At 41.4% G+C, this 18,435-nt stretch overlaps 1 protein-coding gene across 2 annotated transcripts in view; it reads left to right on the top strand.

The window, feature by feature from the left end:
• Positions 1-18,435, top strand: part of nck1b (NCK adaptor protein 1b) — a 71,920-nt gene that overhangs the window by 18,221 nt on the left and 35,264 nt on the right. The window contains exon 1 of one of the 2 annotated variants that reach the window (XM_017705067.2): positions 6,689-6,709. The exons of the other annotated variant lie outside the window; for it this stretch is intronic. The gene's annotated coding sequence lies outside the window, so the exon portion shown is untranslated. Of the gene's footprint in view, positions 1-6,688; positions 6,710-18,435 lie in introns of those variants that run through there. 2 annotated transcript variants of the gene reach the window in all.

Raw genomic sequence — 18,435 nt, 5'->3', positions numbered from 1 at the left:
TGGCTCTCTCAGGGGCCCGCCGACCAGCCGGGCCTTTCTCAGGCAGTCATTTTAGCCCGTTCTGCGCCTAAATCAACACCAGGCAAAGGCATGGATTTCTGCTTGAGCTCTCCGATCAGCGTGAGGGCCACGTAAATGACACGGAATGATCCAGCCTTGTGTTTTCAGCTGCTCTGGCCTGATCCAGGCTTTCTGGATGACGCTGCTGTGGGATTGGCTTAACCCCCCTCTCTCCAGCGGTGCGTGCCCAGAGGTCTTTTAAAAAGATGATGAATTGGTTTTTGAAATGAGCTCTTGTGCCTCACGAGTGGTGACAGAGGCAGCACAAAGATGAGATGCCAGATAAGTATAGACTCATGGCTCATGACGTACAGTCACTCAGACGGCCCATACAAGCTGGTCTGCTGACTAAAATGTACATCGTGTTGTAACAGTTGACGTGCCACCCTGGGGACTTGGACTGACTGACTTGGATTGAATTTTTTTTCACATTTTTACTGCAGTAGCGACATGGTCATGCTGACTGCTTCTTTACTAGGACACATCCTATAACATGGAAGTTCTGTGCAGCCTCACTTCGGAGTCCTTTTCATATGCTAGCAGACTTTGGGACACCTCAGTTTGTGACAGGTTTAATTTGAAAGAAACACAAACATTTTAGCAGCCTGGGTCAACTGAAATTTTTTTATTTTTTATTTTTTTTTAAATCTTTATCAGTCTCTCTTGCTGGAAATATTGGAAATATTGTATTCCTTAGATTTGTTTGACATTTGATTGACCCCAATGGCCATTTTTTGAGATTCCTCTAGTGATTTGCTGTAATTGTCTACAAGTCCTGTTGGGTGACTGTCTAACCTTCCTTCAAAGCTTTCAGCAGTGTCGGTTTAGCCCCACAGCAAAGCTGCAACACTGCCTTCTTGGTAACCCCAACTTGGAATTTCATACCTCCTTTTCACCTACACTGTATGTGTTTGCAGATGAACTGTATCACTTCCTTGGTAAGTTTCTATACATGCTGTGATGTTGAAGGAAACTGGAGCTTGTGCTCTTGATCAACTGGAATTTGATTGGATCAGTTGGGTTAGCAGGTTTACCGTCAGCCACCTCTTGCTCTCTTGCCTGTAAGTGTAGCTGTGCTAGAAATATCAAGATTAAGGGAGCAGAATATTATGAGTAATGCGCATGTACAACCTTCTTGCACTCCTACGTACACTGTCTACGTCATTTCCCCACAACATTTCTGAAATGGAGGCTGATTGCCGTAGGTCCTTGTTCATCTTTCAGCTTAAAAAATATCCCGTAAGAGTTTTTCATTAAGTGCCACAGCATCTAGATGGAGTCCAAGTCAGGACTTTGACTCAACCACTCTCTTTCTTTTGAGCCATTCAGAGATGGACTTGCTTATGTGCTTCATTTCCTTGTCCTTCTGTATAACCCAACTGCACTTGAGCTTCAGGTCAGGAACTGATGAGCGGACATTCTCCTTCAGGGTTTTCTGATGGAGAACCATATTCAAGGTTCCATCAGTTATGACAAGTCGTCCAGGTCCTGCAGAAGCAAAGCAGCCCCAGACCATCACAGTACCACCACCACGTTTGACTGTTGGTATGATGTTCTTATGGATGAAATGCAGCGTTACTTTCACGCCAGATGTAATGGGAACCAGGTCTTCCAAAAATTCCACCTGTCAGTCATCAGTCTGTAGAATGTTAGTGCAAAAGTCTTGGGCATTTAGATGTTAATTTTGCAAACGCAAGACGAGCCTTTGTGCTGTTTTTGGTCAGCAGTGGTTTACGCCTTGCAGCTCTCCCATTGATGATTATCTTTCTTATTGTGGAATCATGAGGCAAGTGAGGTCTGCAGTTCTTTAGATGTTTATCTGGGTTCTTTTGTGAACTCTTGGATGTCATCAATGCTCTCTTGGTGAAATTTTGGTGTCCTGGCCACTCCTAGGAAGATTAACCACTTTTTCACCAGTTGTCTCCATTTGTGGATAATGGCTTTCACTGTGGTTTGCTGGAGTCTGTGTATCCCTTTCTAGACTGGTAGATTTCAATGACTCAAATGTCTCACATCTGTATGTGAATCTCTTTAGAACGTGGCATCATGTGCTGCTATTTGAGACCTTCTAGCCTGCTTCACATCACCAGACAGGTTCTATTTAAGTGATATTTAGTTTCACCAGGCAGTAATCATGCTTGAGTGTGGCTTATAAATAGAACCCAGTGGTATATTGCATTTGTTTAACTGGTTGATTTAGAAGCTAAGGGCTTTGTTGTTGTTGTGGTTGTGGTTGGTTGTTGTCCCCCCATTTCCCATGTGAATGTGCATTAAGGCAGTTCAAATGCAAACTGTGTATTTGCATGTGCATTTCTGTTTCGAATGGTGGGAGGGTGGTAATATGGAAAAGCAAAGCGGTGTTGACGTTTCATTTTCATTATCTCGATGGTGTGGCTCGTGACAATAAAAACTGAATCGCCCAATTTGCAGTTGCATTTCCTCACTGTTGCGTTCCAGCCCTGCCAAAACTTAAATGCATTTGCAACCTCTGCCATTTTCATTGTCAGCGAGGCACTACTCTCAGTCAAACTCCTGTTGGGTGAGATGTCAGGGAAGAATTAAGACTTTTAAGTACATGTGTTTTAGGAGGAAGTGTTAAAAAAAAAAAAAAAATAAATTTATTGGTACTAGAGCAGAGCTAGACGTCCATTTACGAGGTTGAATTGGCGACCAGCAGGCTCATGGGACTGGCAGAGAAACATTTGAATGCTTTCCTTGCTTTGATGCACCTGTTATTGATGGTCAGTGGTTGTAAACAAGCTTTCCAAATGTTTTCCAAAATCTAGTTGGTAAGATCCTATTAACAGTACTGGTAGTGTTCATGATGCTCGTGCTACCATAGCTACCAAGCGTAATCCTTTTGATGCTTTCAGAAAACCTAGTCATGATTATGTGAATCACGCATGTTGGGAGTAGTAAAAACATTAAAATATACACAGCAGTGTTCCTCCAGGACCAGGTTTGGGGAACACCGTGCTAACCCATAGTGACCCTACATATGTTCCCTGTGCCTCCTTAATAGGAATTTCCATTATTGGCCATCCAGGTCCTCGGACAGTCTTGCGGGCCTCTGCCCAAAGCCAGTCACGATGTCGTTATACACAGAAATGCCAACACAATTTGCATTTGCATTTGGTTTTATGTCTTAATTAATGCACATGATGATCAGTAAACTCAGTAAATAGAGTTTAATTAGCATTTTCAGATTTACATTTCAGTTTGAAAAAAGTCCAGAATATGCTGCCATACACCCTTGATGGGAAAGGAAAAGGAAACAGGAGTTGGCAAATAAACTGTAGCAGACAAAGTAAAGAATGTATTGTCTGAAAGTGTTATAGGTGGCCATGCTTAAGATGAACTTGGTGTATGGAAGTGAAAGTAATCCACCATTAGCTTGGTGCTTGGTGGGAAAACAGCTCCTTAAGTTTAATTAAATTTCAGTTGCATGTTCATAATTATATGATGCAAAGTTAAAATCCATGAAATGAGTGTCTCATGCTTTATATCGGTATGTAATCAGAGCACATTCAGAGCTGTCGTGCATCTGATTATTCCAAAATTCTTATTAATTTATTTCTTCTTTGAGAATATGATAAATTTTTTAAAATATTTGAAATAGCAGAAATAGTTAAAAGCCCGTCCGTATTGCTAAAACTTTACTACTTACATTGAAAAATGAGGCTATTCTCTTTGTGTTACCTCTCGAGAGTTCAGTTTTCTTGCGTTTCTTTCCTTCTAGCGATCATCTCCTCATCCGCCCTCTCTCTTCATCATGCTCATTTGGACTAGTGCCAGTGGTGGCGTACACATTGTCCTGACGAAGGGTGCCTGTGGTCACCGACGCTCGCTCGTGGCCTGAGTGTGTCACACTCTGTCCTAAGGCTTTATACTGTATTGCGTAAAGATTCTTTCTCCCTGGTGTTAAACGGTCTTAGCATGTGAAGATTCTCCCCTTTAAGATAAGTTTTGATGTGCTAGGCTGAGAAGCTGGTGCAGTTTTGCACATGTGAAGCAGATGGAGTTCTACACATTGGTCGAAGTGTGGGACACTGTTTGATGTTTAATGAGCACACTTCAGTGAGCAAACAGTGCACTGGGCCAGCCAGTGAGCAAAGGCACCAATTAATCATTTAAAGGAATGAGGATTATTGGCTTTCTTAACTTTTCAGAACGACTTTTGGCTTTTGTTGGTTAACAATTAGCTGTTTTAAGAACTGTTTTACAGTTTGACTCTCAGCCGTCGTGTGTGTGTGTGTGTGTGTGTGTGTGTGTGAGACAGAGAGAGAGGGAGAGAGGGGAACTGAAGCAGTGCTGGAGGGGTAAAACACACAGAGCACATTCCAGTAGGCACTGGAGCTCTATGATTTTAGCAGCCCGTCAGAGGGATTAGGTTACAGCGTCTGGGAGCCCTCGCTGGCCTGACCCACTGCCACGCCACGCTGTAATATGGTCACACTCACTTCACTCTAGTGTTGGTACCAGGCTGGGTGAGTCCCTCGATGACACCCATTAGCGCAAAAATAGGACTATGACTTTGGTCAGTGAAATGTTGGTTAGATTTGAAGAATTTAATTACAAATCTGGCCCCCCCCCCCCAAAAAAAGAAAAAAAAGTAGATTTAAAAGAAAAAAAAAAAATTAAAATGTTTTTTGACCTGCATTCAGTTGAAAACAACACAAGACCAAGGTCCCAACTGATTAATTTTACTTTTTTTTTTTTTTTTTTTTTTTTTGTATACATGCGCTTGGTTTAAATTGGATGCCTGCCAGATGCTCTAAAAAGCTGGGACAGGGCATGTTTACCACTGTGTTACATCACCGTTCCTTTTAACAGGAACAGGTAGTCTGATCACTGGGGAGCTCAGGACACCGATTGTAATTATGAAAGCAGACTTCTTGCCTGAAATAACACATCATACGGCATACGTTATCGGTGGGAGAGAGGTCTAGACTGCAGTCCAGTCAAGCACCTTCATGCTTCTTACTTTGAAATTACACTGTTGTACCAAATGCAGAATGTGCTTCGGTGTCATGTTGAAACAAGTAGGAATGTCCCTGGAAAAAGACGTTGTCTAGATGGCAGCATATTTTGCCCCAACATTAATTGCTCAGCATTACTTTTTTTTTTTTTAATATAAACATTGCCCCACTTTCCCACTTTACCTGGAGATATGAACATGCATCTAGAAGATGAAGAATTTTTCATGCTGCTTGCTTATATCTGGTACCATTGTCTTCTCCCGCATGCGCAGACTGAGAAATCCGAGTAAGAGTTTACATGTTCTGAGAAATCTGACTACTGAGCTAAACTCCAGCTCTTTCAGATTTCTTAATCGGATTTCTAGATGAAAGTGTAGTCTTTACATGACCATTGAATGACCGCGTAACTGCAGTTCTGTTTCCATTTAAATAAAGGCTGAAATGAATTTACAAGTTACTGCTTTCTGTTTTTATTTGTGTTTTACACACTGTCCCAAGTTTTTGGAATTGCGGTTGTAGTTTCCTTGATTAAATATAGTGACCGTAGTTGATGAGTTAGGAAGATATCGTAGAAAAAAAGCATTTTTCCCCTTTAAACATGCCTGTATTGAGACCTGAGTTTGTGTCTATGTACTGGTATGTAACGTGATGTAGCTCTCAGTGGTCAGCGAGTGATCTGACACAAGAGTGTGGACAAAGAAGATCGAGTTGGTAAACCTAATTACAAAATGTACATTGAATTATTTGCTAGGAAAAAACACACGTCCCTCAGAAATAATGGCTTCTACAGATTCCCTATAAATTTGGGACTGTAGATGTCACCTCCAGCTACACATAAATAGCCTTTTGGGTAGCCACTTCCATACATGCTCAGATGCTATCTCAAGCTCACTTAAGCCTCAAGTAGTCCGAATAAGTGAAGCACATGGGTCTTGTATGAATATTGCAGTAGGCAGTGTGGCATCCGCCTCTTTCAGCCTCATTAATCTTATTTTCCACCATTAACCACCGACCCTCCCTGCTCTGTAGCGGCGCTTCACCTTTAAGGGGACTTGAGAGCATCTCTTGCTGTTTTTTCATCTTGAGTGCTTTCAGAGCAGTCGTTGTAGCAATGGGAGACCATGGCACTGCAGCATGGTGCTGAAAGGATGTGGTGAACTTCTTCTGAGTCTCTTTCTCTTGCTTGTAATCTCTCTTAATCTCTTTCTCTCACTCACTCTCACAGTGTCTCTCTCTCTCTCGCGCTCTCTCTCTCTCTCGCGCTCTCTCTATCTATCTATTGCCTGCCACCACGAGCAGCAGCAGTCACATTGCTGCAGCAGGAGGAAGCCGCTAAGTGTGTGTGCCAGAAGGGGACGGGAGTTGTTGTGGTGAGGGGTTGCAGCATAGTGAACGCAGCTGTAGACCTCGATTGTTTCGGTTTTCAGAAGCACAGCACAGTCTTTTCTCTTCTGTATGTCTGGCGGTTAAAAGAGAAGCAGTGCAGCTTTTTTAGCAGCGGTTCTTTGAAATGAGATCTACAGAGGTGTGTGAGATGATGGGACTGTGGTTGACCTAGACTGTTCTTTAGCCAGAGTGAGGTGGCCTGTGTGTAGGGGAGATAATGTGACTGAATGACCCACTGACCCATGGCTAGAGCTTCACTAAGGAATCTGTGGTTCTCAGATAAGGTAGGAAGCTTCCTCTAACTGCAGTTGCGTAAAGCGTTTTGTCATCAGTAATTGTAAATTACTCATACTTGTTTTGTAGGGAAAATATAGAAGAGTCTGTGACTCAAACCCTGTAGGCCTGCAAATGAGTCTTGTAACTATGGAGCTGTTTTGTAGTAATTACTGTATAGTTTATCAGTGTTAATTGATCAAAAGTCATTTTGCAGATAGTGGAATATTAAGCCTGCAGTTCAGAGGGTTAAATACAATTAATATATCAGAACTTGTGCCTGAAGTTATAAGTAACCATTTTGGGGTAAAGACCATGGTCATTACCTCTATAGGGTTTTATTTAGGCCCAAGTTTCTTATTAAACCGAAGGCTCGTCGTTCTTGAATCTGGAAGCTTCTTGCATTTGTGACTTTATAAATAGGTTGTTGATAATCGATCATAGCTTTCCTGCCTTCATCACCTTGAATAACCAATATCCCCTCACGGCCATGAGGATCTGCCCAAGAGTGAAGGCCATAGGCCTGGACCTGTGCTGTGTTTCCTCTGGGTATTATCGAAGGTTTTTAATGTTATTATCGTGTTGATGGATTTACAGAAGAGATCAAGTTTAACCCACCGGAACTCAGACTTCAGACTGTTTTTCTCAGTTTACCCTGAAAGGCTTCGCCTTAGGTTTTAATCGTTTCCTGCTCATGGCAAACAAACCCTGAAAAGTATTAATTTCTCACTTTATAATCTCCAGCAGCAGCTCCTTACGTTACCCACTGACACAAGTACCTTGTTGGGGGGAAAAAACAAGCTTGTGAGTAGCGCTGGATGGTGTTAATAAAATATTTCACTGTATTTTTAAAGCTAATAAATTAGCTAGATCGTTACCACTGCTGAAGTTAATGAAACAGTGCTTCCTTGGTCTGCTATGCTGAACTAAAATCTTTAAAAACTTGACATAGTTAGCTATGTAGTCCTGGATAAATGCATAACAAATATCACAAATGAACAAAGGTGAACTGCTTTGATCCAGGAACAGTAGTGTTCTGTGTTTATATTATGCATATGGTGCTCGTTATATATCGGATTTCACTAAAGCAGCACTTTATGATTCTGAGGTCGAGATTCAGTTCCTTTCCAGTCTTGTTTGTTAATATTTTAATTCCACATAGCTCCAGTAATATGCTGCAAAGTCTGGTTACAATAGACGACAGCAGAATGCAAAGTAGCGAGTATAAAAAATATAGACGATGCGCTCAGATGCCTAATTTTAATCACTGACATGGTTTTCAAGTAAGATGGCAAATGAGAAATGCCCATTAGAGACTGAGGAGTGTATTACAGTACACACTGTTTCAGAAATTGATAGTGATATGTAGTAGCAGTAGTGGTATTTAAGGTGGGAGTGGGGGATCTGGTGGTGGTGGTGGTGGTGGTGGTGGTGGTGGTGGTAGTAGTATTAGTAGTAGTTGCTGCTGTAGTTGTAGGAGTGCTGGCCATGGTGGTGCAGTGGTCATGGTATTGGGGGCACTCTCAGAAATAAAGGTTTGAAACTGTCACTGGGACGGTCCCCCTCTTGTCACTGGGGTGGTACCCTCAAGGGTACATCTCAGTGTCTTCATTCAGGGAATATAATTGTACTATAATCCATTGAAATGATATTTTCTAAGCTGTTTTGACTCCACACACCCTGTCTCGTCTCCAGGATTTATTTTTATCGTTCTGTTTTAAAACGTTCATGAAAAGATATCAATACATACTTTTTCCATTAGGACAAGCTTATTTGAGGTACACAGTTGGACCGTAAACCACTGTTGTACCTTTTGAGGGTACATTTCCATTGTACCTTGATGAGTGGACGGTGTACCTGCACAGAACCTTTACTTCTGCTAGTGTAGTGCTCATGTATTGGTAGTAGCGCTAGTACTTCTGTAATGAGTTTGCTGTTAAGAGCAATAGGTGGCTTCATCCACCCATGTAGCAGAAAACAGACTTGTTGGAGTAAGGGTGCTAATCTTGGGGCAGTTCTTATCCTGTATGTTCTCAGTATTTCTAGTTCTAAACGGTGAACGATAGAAATTCTCATGTTATAACCTTCAAATTTACCATTCCCCGTCAGACGGTAATGAGCGCAGTCTTAATGCCACTCTCAATACTTGTAATTACTCCTTTTGCCCAAATCACCCAGCTCTGTGTTTGACTCCATATGATTCTAACAGTCGTATTCAAATGTGTCAGTGAAAGGTTTGTGGTGCAGCAGAACTGGGTCTGAACACAGCTGGAGACGGGAGATAGGCTGCCAGGAAATGAACACACTTCTTTCTGTCTTTCCTTTCTAAATATGGTTATGATGGGGAGCGATCATCATCACATGAATAAACTGTCACATAATGTGGCGGCAATAAGTCATCATTTATTTAAATCCAAATGTAGTCACACTCTTAAAATGAGCAGGGAGAGCCTGGAAGTAGCTCTTCTGTTTCTGCAGAACTGTAGGAGCTTCATACAGCGGGAAATGAATAAAACAGCTGGTGTGATGGCTGCTCTGTCAACAGAGGCCTTCCTTTTTCCTATTTAACGGCAGTCTGCTGTTCATGGCCTAAGGTGGGCGACAAAAGGTGGATGCTGAGACTAAGTCGGTGCTCTTCGTCCTGCTGAAATCCGCCCCGTTAATGTTGCTAATGTCAGTGAGAGCCTTATCATTTGTCTGGTATTTTTATGTGACACATTCACAGTGCAGCTGCAAGATTAGCCAAAGCACCTGCTGCTAAAGTGCACCTTACTGACCACATCAGGGTCTTTTTGATCACAGAATGAAGAGGATTTCTTTTTACTGAAATCTTGAAGCCCTGAGTTATTTTTTGTTTTGAGTGATGAATGAGTCTGTATATTCAGAATGGAGTGATGAGGGAAATAACGAGAGTCGTGTAACAGTAGCCATGTGCGCAGATGCCAGCATTCGGTGTATTACCTGTACATATCTGCTGATGCCCATGCATGAACAATTATTACATGTAGAAACTGATGGTATTAGAGTGACGTCCCCATTTTATAGTCTATTTCATGTTCATCCAGCAGTACTTTGGTGATTTGTAAGAAAAAAGTGAAGCCATAAATGAATAAGCAAATGCAGTAAAAATTTAATTAATTAATTAATTAATTAATTATTTTAAGTGTATGACCCATATATGACTCATACTATATATATATAATATAGCTCATGTTCTACTAGAAGTGCACTCATTAGTGTAGTATGTGAGATACAGAAGTGTGTAGTTTGGGACTCGGCCTGAGATCAGCCGGTGAGATGTGTTCAGCAGCTCCAGTGGCCGATCATAGCTTTGCCGTGCTGCTTGTTAGCTGCTGAGATTTGAGGTATTTGTTGATTGTAAGGGAGCATTTATTGAGGTGATGTTGCTTTCGTATTTTCCAGCTTTTTGAAGTTAGTGCACCGTTTAAGGTGGAACAGGAAAAAAAAGCTGTTGAATCAGAAACTGACTTGAACTTATCTATGAGTGCATTGTTTAAGAGCTTTGGCGCTACCAGAAACACTGGTAGCTACTATGAGCCACCGTTAGTTTTTAGACAGTGTCACATATTGGAATGTTCAGAACACAAACGTTGCTTATTTGGATCTGGATCCACCAATCTAGCTAACCTTCTCCTGATAGCGTTTCCTGAAGACTGCATCTAACGTGTCCACATATCTCGTCATCTTTGTCGTGGTCATTCTGGTCTGTTTTGCATGGCTCTCATCAGGTTTGTTGGCTTGATTAAAGCAACAAGCATAACACCACAGCACTGATGTGGCTGACCAGGACATGCTAGCCTGTTTAGTGGGATGCTGTGCTGAAGGCTAAAATAAGACTGTTGTATCTCTAGGGCTGGGTTTCTCAACCACTGGGCCGAAGACCACAAGTGTGCTTCGAGGCAACTCTTGGTGGTCCTTGGACCTGTAATGAGGAGGGTCAGTGGTCCATAGTTGGCCTGTGATGGCACTTTATCATAAAAACTAGTGAAAACATTATTGACTTAACAAAAAAATAAAGAAATATAAAACCTTTTTTCAGATAGTCCACAACATTACAAGCCCCGCAATAACGTCAGGTTTTTTGCCCTTTGTCTCTGACCTTTCTGTTGTCCACTCGCACCAATATTCTGCTGATATTTCATGTTCACTGATACACATCACATATTGCAAAAGTACATCATACACATCATCACACTGTTAAATTTTTATATATATTTTTTTTTTCTTCAGCAAAACAGTGGCTTCTGTTTATTTGAGGGCCTTGATGATTTCTAGCAATAAACAGCAGGGCCTTGAGGTGGAAAAGATTAAGACCCCCTGGTCTAGTGTATCGCGACACGTGTATCTTGACGTGTCTTGTATCGGAAAGTTGCTGCCAGTACCCAGACTTTAAATGACACTCGTTCCAGAGTAATCAAATTGAGTGAAATCGCGGTGCTGATGCTCCTGAATAATTTGAATTTAATAAAGTAATCCAATTATAAATTGGAAACTGGGTCTCATTTACATTTAAAAAGTGTGTACCAACAATGTTTCCCATGGGATTTTGTTAGACTGTTGTGGGTGGACCTTGTTTGGACCTCTTAAGGTTCCCTGAAAGAACATTTTGTATATTTTAAAGTTAAATACATCAATCTGGTGCACCTTGAGAGCACAATTTCGAGGTTAGAGCTATGAATAACATTTTGTGTTTCCACAGTGGTCACATCCACAAACCATGGTAAGAGTTTCACCAGTGGTCAAAACCTAAAAACGACTAGAGCATACACAACACAGCTTCAGCTTAAAACAGTAACTTCAGCTTGACTAGTTAACATGTGAAGAGCCATCCTAACTAAGCTAAAGTTAGATTGGTGTTAATTATCAATGGTAACTTCTGCGTTGCTGTTTGTCAAACAGATAACAGCTGTCAAACAGGTGGTTGGGTAGTGTAGTGGGTAACACCTTTTGCCTTCTATGCTGTAGACTGGGATTCAATCCCCCAGCAGGGCAAGTATACCAATAAGAGTCCTTGGGCAAGACTCCTAACACCAACTTTGCCTTCCTGTGTAAAATGATCTAATTGTAAGTCGCTCTGGATAAGAGCGTCAGCCAGATGCCGTAAATGTAGATAAACTTTTGATAACAATAAGGCTGGGTTCAGACTAGTGGATACTGCAAACGTTAACGTTTCTTGCCTCAAATCGAAGTGTCAAATCCTCAAAATGCCTCTTATCTTGGACGCAGCCAGGTAACAAGACAGTCCTGTGTGTGTGAGAGCATGTATGCATGTATCAGAGGAGGGCAGGGGGCTGATAGTTGTGAGAGATGCTTTGAAGCAATGAATTATGTTATGAGAAGTGTAGATATTTACATCCCATTAAGAAACTGGTGGGACACACATTAGACCAGCGGTGCACATCTCCGGTCCTGGAGGGCTTTCTGCACAGTTCGGTAGTTCCCCCCGGTAAAGCAGGTAAATCACCAAACTGTGCTGGACGCCGGGCCTCCACGACCGGATTTGTGCTCCCCTGAATTAGACTAAAAATAAATGGAAAACTTTGACCCATATAGCCACAACTGGATGGCCATCCATTCCTATTTATGCCCCCTCTTGCACTCATACCTGCAGTGGCTGTTATAGAAGCAGCTATGCCAGATCTGATTGTGCCCAAATGTGAAGCTGAATGTGCTTTAGGGAGCAGTGAGTTGCGTGATTTTTAGAAAAGAGAACTCCCAGATAGAGAACAGAGTGAAAGAGATTCTCAGTTGGGCATGTTGGTGTGTTTTGTGCTCGGTTGTGTTAACGTGTGGCTAAAGCTATGCTGTGGGAGTAAGTAGCTTGTTGGTGTAGCCTGCAGACCAGCGGGGGTGTTCCTGTTGCTTCTCTCCTTCTGGAGTAAATCAGGTCTTTGTTAGTGAGCAGTGATGTTGTTAATGTTGCCTCCCAGCGTTCATTAAATTAATTAATGCAGGCTAACAGGGACAGCGAGAGGTATGCCAAACACATGCCAGCAGCAAACGCAGTTATTGTCACTAAAACCAAACACACATACACAGACACATTTGCACACACTGTGCTGTGCAGACGTTTCTGGCACCTGAGAGAATCGGATTGAAAAGCTGTTTGTTTGGGCAGGACGTATTAGAATAAATGAAAGTACCAGTAATGCAGGAATACTGATTTCAAGGATGTCAGTGTGTTTATTTAACCTTTGCCAACTTTTTTCCCATGGCAACCCAGTATTATTTGTAGATATTATCAAATACCTGATTTGGCTGATCAGAGCTTCATTAAATTGAATCAGCTGTGCTGCTGATGGAATTGTACAAGAATGTTTTTAAGTTCTTGGGGCATCGAGGTGAAAATCTGAAATCAAACCTATAGTCCTTTAAACTTGCCATATCAACTAATTATGTGAAAGCAAGAAATTATTGGCACTGACTGCATCAATATTAGTTTTAGGGGTGTAACTATTTCAATATATATCCAAAAAGCGAATTTGAAATGTTTTAATCTATCACCGATATCCTGCTCTGTCTTTTCTGAAGGTCTCTGATTTCTCATCTTTTGTGGAAAGAAACCACAGTGAGTAATCAAAACTAGTTATCTGGGCACATCCTGTCAGAGTAAAGTGGGCATGTTATGTTATGCATGCACACTCAGATAAGGGCTTTTAATAAAGCGGTGATAAATTCTAGGGGTTGTGATTTTCGAGGCTTGTTCTGTTGGAGGGCAGTGTGGCAGGCACTTAAAGTCCTGGTTGGTAATTTTTATTTATCTGAGCCAAACCAGTCTGTTTTGTTTCTAATTGGTGCTCTGTGGAATCCATTTGAACAATTTTTTATCATACAGATTGTTAAATCAGATTGAATCTTGACCTCTATAATATCATAGAGGTGAGAAATATGACACAATACTTCACAAGATTACACGATGTCACAAAATTAAAGTATTCTGACATCTGATGAGTTGGACCAGACAAAAAAGAACTATTATTAATGCAGGGCTGCACACCTCCAGCCTTATGGGGTGAGTGTCTAGCTCGGTGTGGTGATTTACCTACTAAGACACACCTGTTTGCATGAATCTGTTAATTGGCAGGTTTAGTGGGTGTGTTTAAGTAGGGAAACCACCAAACTGTGCTGGGCACTGATCCGCCAGGACCAGAGTTGGGCACCTCTGCATTAATGCCACATTTAATGATTGCTGTTAAAAACTATGAATGCAATGAATGTAATTCTCACATCCTGCACTGCACTAAATCCAATTAAACAGGACTAATTCTGCTCCATGTGTAATAAAACATGCAGTGGGTCAGTTTTCTGGAAGTGCTGACATTATTCACAGTACATAGAAAAGCATGTCGTGATGCACTGTGAGACAGTTTATCACGATACTGATAGATACTGTTATAGTGCCTTCCTGTTTTTGCTGTATAAGCATGTGTTGTATCGAGACATGGCTAAATCAAAGAGTTTTGTCTGTCAATACTCCACTTTACTCTTACGTTATGTGGTGTTTTACCGGCAAAGAATCACTCGTGCCCAATAAATGCTTTTAAACAGCTTGCTTTTGCCTTTTGACTGTTGCCCAGTTCTGTACATGCAACAGGGGAACGGAAACAGACTTTTATTTGTCTCCTAAACCAACACTCAGTCGTGAACAAGCCACGTGCCTCCAGAACAGTTAACACAGGGTAATTTCAGGGAAAGGAAACTGATTAAACACCACTCGGTGGCCTCTTTTCCACTGCAGGGCCGAGCGTTTCTGAGCACGGATGGTAACCGTTCCAGTGTCGTTCCGGTTGGTCAGTGTTCAAGTACTGACCGAAGTCCAGCATCTGTTCAGAAAAGTATATTTTGTTGTTTTGACATAATTTATCACAGTTAAGGTATAATATTGTCATACTGGCCTTATATTGCTGCTGCCACCCCCCCCCATCAAGTTTCCTATCAAGTTACCAATTCAGAGGTAGAAGGTATTGATACGTCAGTGGTGTTTATTTACAAGGGTCAGCACCATTTGACCAGTGCAGCAGGTGCCAGTCACACCAACAGGGCTTATAGCTGGTTAAACCAAATTTTAAACTGAATTTAGGCTGAACATAAGCTGAATTTTCACTAAGACTGGGCGTAGCATTGACCCCTAGGTGAGACATTTTCAAGGCTATTAAAACCATTTTTTAAAAGCCAGTTCTTTGCATGTCGAAGCTGTGCTACACACCAGGCAGACTAGAGGATTTTGAGACTTTTTTTTTTTTTTTTTAATGCTACAACTTCACACGCTAACTGGTGTTGTGTTCAGCAGCGCTTAAACAGCTGACTTCGGAAATAGCTTAACATGTAGATCAGCAGTACATGATAAGCTAAACACACTACGAAACACACAAAAATCAGACGTTTTGCTTCATTCCCTCAAATAAATTTTTTTGGGTGGTCGCGGCTCATAAAGCTTGGGAGCACTGTGGATGAGGGGTACCGTGTGCTGCCCTCCCGAACTCTCCCATGTTGATCTTTTTTCTTACTTAACTTAGCTGTTATAATGTTTGCCCGTCTGTGTGACTTTAAGCAGACTTATCTTTTGATCAGTATGCAAGTTTACTGTTGAAGACTTCTGCTTTTTTGGTTTGTTGGCCAGTTGGCCAGTTCCCAGTAGTAGAAAGCATACAGTTGTTTTTCTTAGTCTCTCAGGTTGCTTAGCAACAGTCATTTTTACTTGCGGTTTCACAAGAAGGCACACCGCTAAGACTGGACTCGTCAGGTGTGACATTACATTGCGGCCGCTGCATCAGCCAAACTTCGCTGGAGGAGCTTAGAGCTGGAATCAGTTTTAGACTTTTACGCCATGATTAATCTGATTAATGAGACTGGCTTATTCCTGAGTAATCGGAGCTCAAGTCTTGGTAACCCTTGCAATTCCTCTGAACCACCGGTGGTTCCAAAACGCACTTCATCATATTCTTCATAACTTTCATATTTCATAGGCTACATTCAGAAGCTGGGCGTCGTATGAGGCTGTAGCTCTTCTCTCCAGTTAAATAGATGGTGATGTCATTTCAAGCCCTTATAGTAAAAGAAGCTGAACTCATTTTTTCTTTTCTACTGAAAGTCGACCCGTTTTTCCACAAATCTGGGCTATAAACTATAAACGCATGGCGTCTCTTCAGTGATCTGCTCTGTAAAAATTATTTTATAAGATAATAGAAAGAGTGTCTGAGATTTTTGGCTTTCAGCTGTAAATTTTAAGCGTATAGCGATATGTGTGTGAAACGTTCTGTTAATTTGAGGGGAGCTTTTAAGATGCACACCTTCTATCTCGTACGCATGCTGCTGTTTTTCATGCTGCTGTTATTTGCACCTTCTATTTATTGTTTATTGTTACTTTTGCGTGTTAACTGGGACTTTGAGTGCACTATTCTGTTTCACCCAATGTACCGCATGTGATGCGAATGACAATAAAGCCTTATCTTGTCTCGTCTCGTCTCGTCTCGTCTCTTACAAAAAATAAAACAAAAAATTACATTTATTTCATGCAGTTACTGAATAACTTGCTGTACGTTTTGGTCATGTAAATTCAGATGGACAAACTTAAATATACCCTGGTCAGTAGGCTACTTTTAAAAGGCCCATATTCTACATTTGTCTCATCTTATTTTTCTCTGAGGTCCACATACATGAATACAGACATTATATCTGTCAACAACTGGCTGCTTTTGTTACTGATGTATGAACTCTGTCCTGACTGGCTCATTTTACTTATTCATCCAGACTCATCTACCTGTAACCTCAACATGAATGTGTGGTTGGTTAGTGAAGTGGGTAACACCTCTGCCTTCTAAGCTGTAGCCTGGGGTTCAATCCCCACCTGGGTAAACACCCTACACTACACCAATAAGAGTCCTTGGGCAAGACTCCTAACACCACCATCCCCGACCTGTGTAAAAATGATCAAACTGTAAGTCGCTCTGGATAAGAGCGTCAGCCAAATGCCATAAATGTAAATGTAAATGAATAGGAGTGGGGCTAATCCGTGTCGGCTAAATGGGTGGATCTGTGTGCATTAGCTTTTATGACATGGCAAAAACAGTCAATTCAAAACAGACTGTTTTTGCAGTGTTTTCCATAGTATGAGCCCTTTAATCTATTTCAAATGGGAATGCACTGATATGGGAATTGCAGTAAAATGAACATGGGGCTGTTGTTTTAGCTCAGTGGTTCAGCGACACCTGAACATCCTGCTGTTTTGGGGTACGAGAAATGCATCATCAATTATCTATCCAGTGACATTCTTTTAAAATAATGATCTACTGAGGGTGACTGACATTGTGACGGCCTATTTTCAGATCACTGCTGGAGAGCCAGCTCGCTGAGATTGAAGTCAGTTGGTCTTCCCTCTGTTTTTAAATTGCCGTTTTAGTCCTCTCTAGGCCAGTTTTTGCACAAATGTATTTTTAATGGACTGTACTAGACTCCAGTTTTCTAAGTGATTGAAGTAAGCATGGCCAGGTTTCAGCAGCTGGCCGCCTGCTGAACACATCTGGTCTGTGACAGCTTAATTTATGACCTCATGTAGCATCTCCACGTTACTCATTTACCATTAACACTTTGACCCCGAGTTGACTGGCGAGTTTGTTCGCTTTGTTTTGTAGCACTGAATGACATGACCTCGCAGTGGTTACGTGTGGTTGTTCTGACTTTGATGTTGGCTTTTTTAAATGGTCCTTCCATCATATTTTTCTGATGTCATCATTGTTTTGGCTTTAGCATTTTGGAGACAATCACGCACTGAAAAATCATGATCATGAGAAGAACTGCTGACAGTGAATTATCTTTTTTTTTCCTTGTGGAGTGCTGAGTGCTGTACAGTGTTCAAGGCGACTGGGTGTTTTTCAGACAACACAATACATTTTCACCAGTTAACGTCACGCAGAGGCTCAGAACTCAAATGCAAAATCAACATTAGACAGATGAAGTTATGATGGTTGGTCAGTGTAGTGGTTAACACCTCTGCCTTCTACGCTTTAGACTGGGGTTCAATCCCCACCTGGGCAAACACCCTACACTATACCCTACAATAGATCAAATTGTAAGTTGCTCTGGATAAGAGCGTCAGCCAAATGCCATTAATGTAAATGTAAATGATGACAGTGGTAGATAATTCACTCACGTCCTTGGCCAAGTTTAGAGTGGGTACTCTTAGAATGCTCTTTCAGTACACCACAGGTCCTCAGATTCATCCGCTTAGGGAAGCAGTCTGAAGCACAACCGTCGTTACAAAAGTGTTCTTCCCCCATGAAACAACTACAAAACTGCAGACGTTTGCCAAGTCTTAATGCTGTAAAATAATATTTTGCTATAACTATATAAGATGTTTTGGAATGGTCTGTTTTAAAGTAAATTCTATTGGTTTGACATTTTATTTACTAACAAAATTAAACAAGTAGTAAATTTTAAGCATGGCCAAAATGCCCAAACACGTTGTGCTTTGGCTGATAAGTATTAGAAGATAGTAGTATATTGTTGTTATTGGATCAAAATCTTGTAATCCATCCATCCATCCATCCATCCATCCATCCAATGTCTTTTGACCATAGCAGATAGAGATATGTGATGAAGCAAGATGAAAACCCAAATAATGATCACCGAGCACTCCAGCACAGCTCTAATGCCAGATCGATGCACCTTATTTGTGAAAATGTAATGACTCTGTTGCCAAAAGTATTAGCCAGTCTGC

Source organism: Pygocentrus nattereri, chromosome 3, assembly GCF_015220715.1.
Source record: "Pygocentrus nattereri isolate fPygNat1 chromosome 3, fPygNat1.pri, whole genome shotgun sequence".
Taxonomy (NCBI): Eukaryota; Metazoa; Chordata; class Actinopteri; order Characiformes; family Serrasalmidae; genus Pygocentrus; species Pygocentrus nattereri.
This window is presented reverse-complemented; position numbering and strand designations above follow the sequence as displayed.